Genomic DNA, 13,927 nt, shown 5'->3' with positions numbered 1-13,927 from the left:
ATCTGGTGCTTGAGCCTGGAGAGACAGACGCGTACGGCTTTAAATAGCTCTAATCCCACCCCCATCCTTGCACATGCATTCGGCCACTTTCCTGCCACTGGGTCTCTGACAGAGCACAGCGAGGTATCAGGCATCCGCAGCCCTTCTCCGCTCAGCTCTGGAGGGTGTGTGGGTGGGGAGCTGTATCTGGAAGCATGTCTGTGTACGGACGTGCACAGCTGTGTGTGCACGGCGGGGAGAAGGTGTAAGTGTGATGTGAATGTTGAGGCGATCTGAGCGGAGAGGCTGGGATTTAAAAGTGAAGGACAAATCACAGGGTTTGGTCTGAACAAGGACATGTTAATGACCTTGGGCTGTGATAAATCCAAGAAATAAGGTGATTCTGGCACTGATGGTGTCCCTGGCGTTTTACAAATGCTGTTTATGCAAAAGCTCCCATTCCTAGATAAAAAGACAAGGTTACTGAAGAGCTGCTTGCATGCAAGTGACGTAATGCATATCCTATTCTTCTGCTGCACACTAATATTCCCTACACCACTGCCTACACAATAACACTGACATGTGGCCAGTGGTTAAATGCCATACAAATCAGCACTTGCTCATCCAGTCCCCCATTTCTCTGCCTGCCTTCACCTTTCCATCACAACAACACCACCTCTGTTCTCTTTTTCCTTCTTCCATCTCTACTTCTTTCATTCACTGCCTCCCTCAGAGGCAGCCATCTCCTCTCATTGTCCCGCTGTCTTTTGTTGCCCTCCTCAACAAAAGAGAACACTTTAGGCTGTGATGTGTGTGTATGTGTATGTGTGTGTGTGTGTGTGTGTGTGTGTGTGTGTGTGTGTGTGTGCTTGCCTATGACAATGATGCTTCATTTCCTCCAGACTGGTTGCTTGAGTATAATAGCTGGTGTGTAACTGTGTGTGTTTGTGTGTGTGCAGAGTTAGCGCACTGCCTCTTTAAGTCAGAGAGAGAGTGACAGCTTGCAGCTATGCTCGATTCTTGCCCCCTGCCATTACTGCAACACACTGCTGTTTGCTGCCACACATACAATTTGAGAGCATTATCTTATGCACAGTGACGTATATATTAGCACAAAAACAGGCCCACCAAGAGGGTTTGTGGTGATTGTTGCCAAAAGAAAAAATATATATATAAAAAAGCAACACAATTTGCAAGCTGGATTCCTATTGTGCGATGTGTTGTGGTAATTGTAATGAACAATGATGATTGTTTTAAGATATTCCTGATAGTCATAATGTGCAAAATAAATTCTGAAAGAATATAAATTATCCTCAAAAGATTTGGCGAAGCTGGTATTCTTAAGATAAAGTTAAATAGTGCAGCAAAGACTAAATGAAATAACCACAACTCAAAATCCACTCAGTAGCTTTTTCGGTATCTTTCTGCCATATCAAAACTACATATGATGGCAGGTACAAACACTTGAACCGCTACGTGGCTCAAGGGATGTTCTCTTGGTTGGGCCACTACTTTGGTACACATATTCCCCCTCAGGATGAATTTTAATGACTTTGGTAATCCCCTGACTTTTCATCAAGCACCATCATGTGAGAAGGGAAGTGACGTAACATTAGATAGTGCCTGACCAGACAGGGGTGTTGGAAGGTTGGTGACGTATGGATGTGGAGCAAAATGTATTTTAGCCACCTGAAAAGACCCACCAAGTCAGTGCTAACATTTTGTTTTAATGATTTAATTTTTAATGAATTTTAAGACTGTTTTTATTTTTATTTTTATTTTTTAGGGAATATTAGCATTAGCACAGTAAACCATATATGTAAATGAACTGTGCTAACCTGGCTAGCAGCTAGCATTAGGGTTATGTCCACTGAATTTTCCACATATAGTCAGATGGCGACGACCAAAATGCTAAACTCCAGGCTGGATGATGACATCACAGTGGCAGCATCCATTATTTTATACAGTCTATGATTGCTAACTCAACAATCAGTTCAAGAGAACATATTTTAATGACTAACTGCGAACCGTCTTTTGTGGAGCAATTTATACCCCAGCAGTGCAGGTTTTTCCAATTTATGGTTCAACACAGCAAATATGATAATGTATTTCACTTTGGACTCTCTGGTCTCTCTTTTCCCAATTGCCGGCAATTGGTTGCTTGTCAAACTTCAACAAAGTTTGACTTTAGGCAAAAGTTCTTTGGACTGACTTGTTGGAAAGGCTGTGACTCCTCTGTGGCTCAATCCAAATGCGCGCTCACCATAAGGCTGAAACTCAATTTGAGCAATATGTTGAATCCTATCCAATAATTGCATAAAGATTATTATATACACCTATTAGATACACCTGTACAATCTTCTACTATCCAACACAACAGCTCTGCAATAATTCGCTCCCTGCTTGTAATTGCTTTCAGTTTTTGTTGACACTGTCAGAGAGGTGTGTAAATGCTAACCACACATTACTGATTTATATGGTGTGACTGCTGCTTTTTCATTTTACTTTGTAATAGCTGTCATGAGGACCCATTAAGAAATCAATAACATAATTTTACTGCTATATATTCATTTAAAGGGAACATGTCAGTGCTGTTTGACAAGGCTGGATGGTGTTTTCCACTGGCTCGTACGCTTTCAGAAAATGTCACAATAAAGGGTAATATAGTACCTCGGAATTATAGCATTTGTTATGGTTGTCATTCATCTCCCTTTTTCACCTCGGCTGAGTCAACACTCAATGATGCATATTTGTACCTACTTATTTAGGTTGCCGTGCTTTAACCATGCAAGACTCTTAAGATGTTCCGGCCCAATAATCACACACATTCAACCAATCCAGGAAATTGCAATTAGAGGTGTCCAGGATATGAATAGCTCCTGAGTGTGCAGCGCTGCTGCTGTCACTGACTGAATAAGTAGCTTTTTGCTTTGAGGATCCCCTCACTCGCAACTGATAGCACCATTGTTAGCTCAGCCATAATATATTTTCTGAAACACTTACTGAAAAGCTGTGAAAGTTACAGAAACACAAATGATGCAAAAGGTCTGCTCCAAATAGCTTTTTTGCTTTGACATACTTCGATTTCTTATTTTACATTTAATGAAGCTTTAGCGAAAGTTCAATCAGGAAGACAATACTTTTCATGCTCAGACTGTAAGTTTCTTTCTCACCCTGCCTGTCACTCCTCGCCCGTATGCTCACTCACGATCTCTAGGTGTCATTGTCTGGGTGGGTCAATTGAGTTTTCAGCTGATTCACGATCAACCAATAGCACAGCGACACACCTTCTCTGTCCGCCTATCATCTTACTGCTCCTCACATTAAATATGGTTCTTTCTCTGCCATGGTGCTTTCTTGCTGCTGTCATGCACACCCTCCACCTCGCCATCACCACCTAGTCTTTACGGATTCATCAGCCTCATACGCCTCAGCAGCCTCAGAGTCATCAGCCACCACCACCACCACTGTCTGGACTCCATGGGGAGATTTATCCTGCTGCCGCTCAGATGTCCCTCGATCACAAAATGTCTCCCTCTGGTGTCCAAGACTTCTGTTAAATCTTAATCAGCACAAATTATCTGTTAATCTGTACACTCATATTTTGTATTAAAAATTATCTTTACTTCATTCTTCTGTCTCTCCTGTTTGAAATATTAGTGGTCATTTGATGTGCAAAGACTAATACCAGTACAGTGAACCTTTTGGCTTCCTTAACAATCCTGATTTCATGTTTTACGTATCTTTATATACATGCGTTGTGGCATTCTTTTTAAGCGTCAAGAAGCCTCTTTGTTGGCTTTCAGCAATGGCTTAATTTTTCAGCCTTGTAGGTTGGTGCTTGGTATCAATGGATGTCTTCGTATATCACACAAGATATCCCTTCCTTTGTGCTAGCTTATAAAATGAGGGCACCTAAAGACAGTAACTTTGGTCCCCCAGGTATTTCATAATTAAAGTAACTGGAGGCAAATTGGAGGCCAATCCCTTTGGGAGTGCCACTGGGCTGTATTTGGCGACGTACTTGAAAACTGCAGGCTAATCAATTACATTACTAATTACTAAACAGCAAAATAAACGATTGATATTACTTGTACCTTTACTCTCTTTGAACACAAAGCAGTACCAACATTCTCTGTATTAACACATATAGAAACAAGGTGTAAAGCATGTTGCAATGTTTTCAGGCATTGCTGTGTAATGTAGTTACTGAATTTCAAATCATATGCCCTGACACTACTTGTTAAGAAAAAAAGTAATTACTGTACTAAGCAATGTGTAACTGCCCAACACTAGAGTGTCATCTGACCAGGTCTAATGGCAGAAGTGTTTAAACCTGTACCAACCATAGCCTCCACCTGGCTGCATCACACTGCCACCTGATTCCCTTCCAAGCATCCTGTGTCTTTGAATTCTGCAGGGATAACAGGGCACACTTTCAGTCAGTCTCCCCTCAAAGGCATTCATGTTGCTGCACTCAGTTGTACACACTTAGGAGAGCTTGAGAGAGAAGTTAGACTCCTGCCTCACTTTCACACCTTGCTAATCTCGGTTTGCCAAAATGTTGGTTGAATAGGCACGAGAGGAAAAGTCAGGGGACCACAAGTAGCCTACACTTCAAACACAAATGACAAAAACTAGCTGAGTTAACCATCTTTGATGGCAAAAAGTAAAACTCTAGGAAGTTACTTAATTCCAGAAAACCAGAAAACATTTGACGCAGAATTTTTCATATGACATGAATGGTAGTCAGGATTAGAAAGGTTACTTTAAAAATGTTCTGATACAATTACTAATTACCTGTAAAAATCTGTTGTCAGTAACCTAATCCAAGTTTCACAACAGCAACGAGATAACTTTTATTTAAACTCACTACACACTTGTGTATTCTGTAAGACAACAGAACAATGTAACCCTAGAAATGAAATTGGGAAAACCAAGATTTTTGCCATCAAAAATGTGTCCTCTGCTCAGTGTATATTCTTAAAGAAAAACTTACTTCCGAACCTGTTCTCACTCCGAAGTTGTCAAATACCAGCACTTGGGCAGTGACTTCTTCATCAGACACTGATGAAAAAGGCCATCGTTTCATGTTGGCATGCGGCCGGACAACAACATAAGTTAAGGGGACGAAAGGTCTGGGTAGGGTGGGTGGAGGGGTGGTTCATGGGTCCAACAATCACTGACTTTCACCTGGGAGGCCGGTGTTTGCCTCCCATATGATTGTAAAAGCCAAACCCTATACTTTGTTGCATAAACTCAACCACGTGCATGCATTAGCTGATCATAACCACGTGTGTTTGTTGTTGAAGGAAAACAACGTAGCATAACAACACAGTTTGCGATCATATGTAGACATGGAAAGTCTATGACCATGTGGCACTATGTGAAGAGGTCTGAGTGAGTGTTGACTTTTCGGCTACAATGAACGTGCACAACATATAACCACAAAGTACGGTTTACAAAGTCAGTGATCAATTTCAATTGATTACAATGAACCTTAGCATAGTGTGGAAGACCATGTATTTTGTTCTTAAGAGTCAACAGCCAGTGGTCCTGTAAGGCCGTACACAAGCTAAATGATCACATCAGCATACTAACATGCTCACAGTGATCATGCTAGAATGTTCATGTTTAGCAGGTATAATGTTTATCATGTTTGCCATCTTAGTTTAGTGTGTTTATATGCTAACAGTTGCTAATTAGCACTAAACACAACGTACAGCTGATGCTGATGGGGATGTCATTAGTATAAAATTAACATTAAATTGTGACCAGATGGTGGCACTAGATGAAAAGTCAGGAGATCACCAAAGTCATTTGGATTTATCTCCTGATATTCAGACAGAACTGTTAACTCGTTACACTCCGTTTCCATCTTCAGACTGACATCGTGTCCACTCTAACTGATTTCCATGGGGGGTTCACCTGAATGTTATGTAATTTTAAGTCCATACTGCGGTGTAGCCGTGCCAACACACTGGTCTTGATGGGAAACTTTGATGATTTTCAACGAGCTTTGTGTCACTGCAGAGTGGGCAGCGTGTGCAGATGATTGATGTCTGGCTTCCCATTGTGTCGCCAATACCTGAAGCTCCCCTCTCACTTGGGGGTCCACCAGGTGAATTTTTACCTATGTGTACTGCCCATGTCATAAGTTTCCCTTTAAGAGTGGAGCAGAGCGAATTAAAAAACATGGTCAGTGAGAAGACATGCCATCTGTGTTAAAGTTTGATAACGCCGTTGGACCTGCCTGTGGTGCTGACTGGCTAATCGTTAGTTCCCTGCTGTGCTCAATAAATTGTTTCTTATTTCAACCTAGGAACCACTGTTTCATGCCATGATGCCAGACAAATAAGTCAAATCAAACTCATTGGAGTAGGTGGATCCAAATGTCTGGATGTCAGTAGACCCAGGCAATGAGATCTATCCTCTGGGGGCCATGAATGTGCAAAATTGTGTACTAATCCATAGGGATGCACCGAAATGAAAATTTGTGGCCGAAGCCGAAGCCGAATAATATTAATGAAAATTTGTGGCCGAAGCCGAAGCCGAATAATATTAAATGCTTGGCCGAGTACCGAGTACCGTTTTTTAGTTTTTCACTAGTTTTTGCAGATGAACCCCCTCCAGATTAGTGTTGTCACGGTACCAAAACTGGGACCCACTGTATGATACCAGTGAAAGTATCACGGTTCTGAGTAGTATCATGATACCACAGCGAAAATGAGGCAGATGTGCTTTTTGTCATTTATAAAAAGATTAATCACTTTTCTATAATACATCAATGATATTTCAATGGAATAAATTACTTATTGACTTATTCATACTTCAAAAACAGCATCAATAAGTGATTAACAAAGGGGGGATCAAAATAAAATAAATTAAATAAAAATCAACCAGCCACCCTCCTCCCCTGACAAGTCCCTTCATAAGTAAAGAAGAATACGTATTCCTGTCTGTGTCTGTGACCCCCGTTCAACCCACAACCGGCGGGATTCGCCGTTACGTTTCTGCTGCTGGTTGAAATCTGTACTCACACAGCGTGCTGAATGATTTATTTTGCCCGAACAAAACTATTTTTAGTCGCAAATGCGAGTGCGGTGACGGACGGAGTAAAATATCGCCACACTGCCGACATTTTACTTTGTCCATCACCGCACGCTGTTTGATTGCGTCATCAAAACACGCCGCTATTATTTGGCCTTGCTTTTCACTTATTCCACTGAATACTGAATGTGTGTTTTTTGCAATATTCATCTGAATATATTCGGTTACCGAAAATTCGGTGCATCCCTACTAATCCATATCATGTGTGTTGAGATATTTCACTGACTATGTGAAACTTTAAACTGCTGATGGAGTTAGATGAAAAGTCAGAGGATCACCAAAGTATTTAGGATTCTTCCTCAGCTGCACAAAATGTCACGGCAATCCACGTAGCTGTTGTTGAGATATTTCAGTCAGTGTTAATTTACACCATCGATTGTGCTATCATGATTCAGAAATGACACCAAGTTACAGTAAAAGACAACAAATGACAAATGTCAGTGTCACAAACAGCCTCTCCAAACCACCATAAGTGGTTACTGAGCTTCTCTGTTCTTGCCTGCGTTAACCACCACCCCCTTCTCATCCCAATCTTCCCATCATGCTGCAGGCAACTAAACAGATCCTTTGTTTTGGGTCTTAGAGAAGCCATAAAAAAGCAGACTTTGTTCTGTACTCTCTCTCCCTTTCTCTCTGTCATCCTCCTCCCTCCCTCCCTCCCTCCCTCCCTCCCTCGTTCCACCCAACCAGCAGATGGTTAATGATTCATGGGCTGGGTGCGCACGTGCTATAGTGAGTGTAGCATTACTCTATGGACGTGCAGAGAACAGGGTGAGATACAGTGTGTTGTTTAGGGCTCGACCGATATGGAACAGTGAAAGAATGACACTACTTTTATGTTGGAGCTGACATTAGCTGATCATTTATACCAATATTCAGGTTTTATTATTCTAAATATGTTGAATAAAATTATTCTTATCATGTGGAGCTTGATCACAGTACTGCCTTAGAGTTAACATATTAACTGGGATTAGTTTTTGGACGGTCACGGATGTGACACATCGGTCGTGTGGTGCTTCAAGATGTGCATGAGTGAGCATGACACGAGTTTGTCTGTGCATGTGTTTATGTGTGTGACATATTGTGTGTGTGAGAGAGAGAAAGACAGAGGGGAGTTTTTATCAAAGTCAAAGCAGTAATCATTGACTTAAGCCCAACCTTCATAGTCTGGCCTTACTGAGCAACTCTTTTTTCTTGTTGTCATTAAAACTCAATCAGATAATTTCCCCTCGCTCTTCCTCAACTGCACTATCTCTGCTTGCATCTCACCCCCTCTTTTTACGCTCCGCCTCTCCCAGCTCTTGTCCTGTTTCTTAACTTAACACCCTGGGGATGCACCTCTCCTCAGGTTACAAATCTCCCTCCTGCCATCTCTCCATCTACCACAACCACAACCATTCAAATGACAAGAAAAAAAAAAAAAAGAGAAGACACCAGCAGCAGCTGCCCATTAGCCTCCCAAAAGCACTTCTGCTCAACAGAAACCCACAAGGTGACAGTTTGTTGAAAGGAAATGCAATCTTTCTCCATCCACTCCTTCCTGCAGCCGGGGACAGACAATGAGGGGAAGTGATTAAACTGGGGTCCATAGCAGTGGCAAGCTTCATAGCCACTTTACAACAGTATGATGGATTCTTACAAGAAGAAATACACACACACAGTCACACACTTGACTCTGCAGACTTAATCTAAAAACAGTGTAATGTAAAGCCGAGGCTTTCCGTGCTCTCTCACGCATTAAGCAACAACAGTAATGCAGAGAAAAGAGGTCACATACAAGAGGCCACTTTCTCTCCTCCAAGGGAATGGACTACCTTCCAATACACACAACGACTTCATACCCACAGGCAGCTGACACTACTCTCATTCCATGCATTTGTAAGAAGAACACTCAACAGGGAGGGAATTTAAAGAATTCACTGTAAGTTTGAACATGGCACCATTTCAGTGTCAGAAATAGTACTCCGAGTGATCAGAGGAGGAGGGCTGTAATGCTGCTCAATCAACTGACTGGATCATGTCGACTGGCACACCAGGCTGGTAGGCTGTCAGTCACTGTTTGGCCGTTGGTGAGCATTTGTCACCCGAGTTTTTGTAGTGTGTCCCGCCCTGTTGGCACAAGTCTTCCCTTGTCTGCATTTTTGCCCATTCAGCATGTTGAATCGGTGGCAGAGTGGTGTGTCTGGGCCTGAATACATTTAAAGCCATCACGTGAGAACTCACTCTGATTAACCGTTAAGCTCAGTGAACAAGAGGAGAAAGTATATATATACACATATATATGTCTGTGTGTGTGTGTCTATGTAACCTTAATTTAACTATGAAGTCACACTGAGATTAAAACCTATTTTGCAAGTGACTCCTAATCAAGAAAGTGTGGAAAGCAAACAAACGACCATGTCAACAACGTGTGAGACCGAAACAAACATGTTATATCAGATAACATTATTTTTTAGCCATTTAGCTATTGCTGTTTGCTGGCACATGATAATTAACTGTTGTTCTTTCAACATTGGGTTGTGTTGTAAATGTGCTAACTGGCCAACTACTGTCTTGACCTCAGCTCAGCTTTTAGGGTTTTTTGTTTTTTACAGAAATACAGTCACATACCGTACATCCTGGTGAAATGCCAGGGATGTATGAAGGTATGAAAAAATAGATACCACCCAAGGCTAGTATGGACATTGTTTCCTCTCACACAGGTGCAGAACCTACGCTGTAGTCTTTGCGATGTGTTCAAGTGCAACTTTTTGGCCAACACACAAGAGATTTAAGGCAACGCAACAGAAGGCCTTCATTGCCACTAGTTCTTTGGTGTTGGTGTGTGCCTTTTTTTACATTTTAAGCCAACAGGACAAGGCTTAAAGGGATAGTGCACCCAAAAAAGAAAATTCAGCCATTATCTACTCACCCATATGCCGAGGGAGGCTCAGGTGAAGTTTTCGAGTCTTCACATCCCTTGCGGAGATCCAAGGGGAGAGGGGGTAGCAACACAACTCCACCTAATGGAGGCTTACAGCACCCCAGATTCAAATGTCCAAAAACACATAACTGAAACCACAAAATATCTCCATACTGCTCGTCCGTAGTGATCCAAGTGTGCTGCAGCCCCGACATAGCGCGCATACGTGAGCGCGCGAGACCAGCGAAAGCACGTGAACACACATGAAGGCGGTGCCCATGTCTCATGGTCTTGTGCAAGTGTGCACACGTGAGCGCAGTGTACAGAGAGGCAGTCAGAGCTGCAGGCTACAATGAGGCTAAAAACAGAGTTCAAATGACGTTTTTCCAAACAACTTTTTATGTCGGGGCTTCAGGACACTTGGATCACTACGGACGAGCAGTAGGGAAATATTTTGTGGTTTCAATTATATGTTCTTGGACGTTTGAATCTGGGGCGCCGTAAGCCTCCATTAGGTGGAGTTGTGTTTCTACCTCCTCTCCCCTTGGATCTCCCCGCAAGACGCTAAAACTTCACCTGAGCCTCCCTCGGCATATGGGTGAGTAGATAATGGCTGAATTTTCATTTTTGGGTGCACTATCCCTTTAAGGAGATAGTTCAAAATTTTGGTAGATACTATTTCTTCTTGAGAGTTAGATGGGAAGATGGATACCACTCACACTGCAGAGCGAGAACTGAGACGTCTACCTTAGCATAGATAACAGAAGCAAGGGGAAACAGGTAGCCTGGCTCCCTGCAAAGTCAAAAACATGCAAAACATATGGCAACAGTTTATCCATCCAGCTGGTTACCTGGCAACTCCCTAAGACAACAAGACTGATGTTTGCCAAAATACAGTACAAGCACGTACATCACTGTAAAACTATAACTTATACTTAATACACAGTGCATACTTAAGTCAAGATGAAACAGAAGCAAATCTTCTGCAAAAAATAATGAAACAATCTGGAGGTACTTTACTCGACGTCTGCTCTACTTTGTAATCTACACTAAATACATTTTGGAACCACTTAAGCCAGGGTGTGGCCAGTACCAGTACCCAGACTGCCATAAACCACAGATGTGTTCTCATTGTAATTTGAGCCCATCCCGAGAGCTGCTCCCTGCTTACATTGCACATCGTCTCGTAAGATGTCTGGCATGATTAGGCTGTTCAGAATGAATGTGTCATGGTACAGAAATTACTCCTGTTAATCTGTCATATGATGCAAAATGTTGCTTGAAATATAGAATAAGACAGCCAGAGCTGCACACTTGAGACTCCACTTAAATCAGACTTTGGTAAAAAAAAAAAAATAAAATGAGGAAGGAATGGGCTTGCTGAGCTGGACTGTAGAGCTGAAAGCAACAGCTTGATGAGTTCTGACCTGACAGCAGCATGCAGGTTTTTTGCACTGCCTAACCTCTGGGCCTTTAACCTGGTGTGACTAAATTAAGAAAATCATTGAACAGAAGGAGGAGCTTCATACTTTTTTTTTCCCTGTTCATCATGTTTTTAGGAATGTGCCCCTCAGTGCTTGCATCATTGCAGAGGCCTCATTGCAGCACGTTTATGTTACTTCCTGCTTTCAGTTGATAATAATCTACAGGATTTCACTGTATAATGGACTCCTCTTAGTGTATTATGAGAAACTGTATTGCCTGTGGCCTAATGCTCAGCCTGAGACAGTCTATATCATCGACCAGACAGCACTATTCCAACAGCTGTTTAATTATTATACCAACCAGACCTTGCACCTGCAGCTTACACTATGCTGTGCTTAACCAATGCTGGCTGGGCTGTTTCTGTTCTCTGGTCATGCAGCAAGTTCTATTAATAAAATATGACTTTTGTGGCCTTTTTTAAACACTTTGGAAGCTCGAGCAAAGAATGTGCACGTTATAGTCATAAGCCCTTTTAATACAGAGATACCACAACAGGACGGCAACAAAAGCCCCATTTCCATTGTGAAAAGTTGTGGATGGTACCAATGGAACCGTTCTGTACCGTCCCCATGTTTGGTCCCCCCTCTGTTGGGGTACCTAGCGCACAGATGTGGTACTAAAAGGTGGAGCTGTGAACACTGCAGTCTGATTGGTCAGCAGAGGACGGTCACTCTGCTCAGGGCTGAGTTGTGTCTGGTTTTGAGGCTCATGTAACCACTGTTCATACTGTGGAGAGTTTTATTAATAAACTGTAACTATAAAATGAAAGGATGTTTTGCTGCCTCTCACAGCAGCTGGAGTCTGAGAAAAAAAATTTCATTCCAGGGTTCGACATAACCCATGGCCCGATGGCCCGGGGCCAATAAAACAGTATGTCGGGCGATCGGGCCAGTGACGCTGTAAGGCTTTTTTTTTGTCAGGGGAACAACTCCAGTGGATTTTTATCCCACTTTTCTTGAGTCTTCAGTGGATTTATTGGGCTTTTTGGCCAAAGGTGCCCTCACCTTTGTGCAGTAAAATGCCGGAGGAGGGGGAAACGCCGTCTCCGCCAACGCGGACACCGCACACCGCTGCCAGATATATTTCTCTCCAACGTGCGTTCGCTGGCCAGTAAACTGGATGAACTTCAGCTACTGATGGTGAAAAACGGAGACTTTCTACATCTGCAGTTTTGTGCTTCACAGAGACATGGCTGTGTGGATCGATACCGGACTCTGCGCTGCAGCTGGCACGCTTCCAACTCTTTAGAGCGGATCGTAACACGGAACTCTCCGGCAAAACTAAAGGTGGAGGTATCTGTTTTTATACTAAGTGGCTGATGTAATGACGTGACAGTGATCCAGCAGCACTGTTCTCCTGATCTGGAATCTTTTTTCATCAAGTGCAAACCTTTTTACTCCCCCCGTGAGTTTGCTTCATTCATTCTGGTCGGTGTTTACATCCCACCGCAGGCCAACGTGCAGGAGGTAGACTACAGCGCATGCTCGCCGACCAGATAGCTACTATGTGTGGAGCGGATTTTACCCAGACTCCTTAGTTACTGTCCTTGGCGACTTAAACAAAGGTAACCTCACACATGAACTCCCCAAATACAAACAGTTTATAAAATGTCCGACCAGAGAGAAGAATATTCTGGATCACTCTTACACAACTGTTAACAAAGCCTATCACCCCGTCCCCACAACACCGTCCACCTGATTCCCTCATACAGGCAGAAGTTAAGGCTCTGTAAACCTGTTGTGAGGTCATCTAAGAAGTGGACAGAGGCTGTGCTGTATATAGACCATCACGCACTACGGTGAGGTATAATGGAGTTAAATGAAATGAAGTTTTATATACTTTTTTTTTCTCTCTCTCTCTCTTTTTTTTGTACTTGGGCCAGTAAGAATATAAAAGGGGCCAGTAAAACTCTGAACTACTGGCCCGGGGGGCCAGTGGGGAAAAAATGTTATGTTGAACACTGCATTCACTGGGCCAACTGCCGGCAACTTTTAAGGTGGAACGTTTACTTGTAATCACTGTTGCCAACTCCTCAGTAAGAAAAGTAGCTATTGGCTGTCCTAAAAGTCGCTAGAAGTCACTAAATGACGTCATCACCTAATTTGCATAATTGTCCATATGCATGTAATTGTAATGGCTGCTGTAGGAGAGAGGAATAACGTCGTGGGAGAGACAAAAACTGAGTAAAAAAAAACACCCTGAATATGTTTAGAACTACAAATGAACCTTCTTTCAATGATTTATATTAGACAAAGAAAATTTTACAATTACATCCTGCCCTGACTGTAAATCAGGTCGGGATCAGCCACATGCGCGATTCACTTGCAGTCTGGATGTGGAGGGGTTAACATCTCCTGCTCTGACTGCTGCTGGGAGGGAGGACTGGGCCGCCTGTGAGTGCTTTGGGGCAAGAGAGGAGCCCACGGCAGCATCCGCTGCTCGTTGAGAAGA

At 42.7% G+C, this 13,927-nt stretch overlaps 1 protein-coding gene and 1 long non-coding RNA gene across 2 annotated transcripts in view; one reads left to right on the top strand and one right to left on the bottom strand.

The window, feature by feature from the left end:
* rpl15 (ribosomal protein L15) overlaps positions 1-13,927 on the top strand; it is a 993,591-nt gene that overhangs the window by 437,948 nt on the left and 541,716 nt on the right. The gene's annotated exons all lie outside the window — the stretch shown is intronic.
* The window catches only part of LOC126383926 (uncharacterized), a 34,048-nt gene that overhangs the window by 18,913 nt on the left and 1,208 nt on the right, over positions 1-13,927 (bottom strand). The gene's annotated exons all lie outside the window — the stretch shown is intronic.

This window comes from Epinephelus moara, chromosome 22 (assembly GCF_006386435.1).
Source record: "Epinephelus moara isolate mb chromosome 22, YSFRI_EMoa_1.0, whole genome shotgun sequence".
Taxonomy (NCBI): domain Eukaryota; kingdom Metazoa; phylum Chordata; class Actinopteri; order Perciformes; family Serranidae; genus Epinephelus; species Epinephelus moara.
This window is presented reverse-complemented; position numbering and strand designations above follow the sequence as displayed.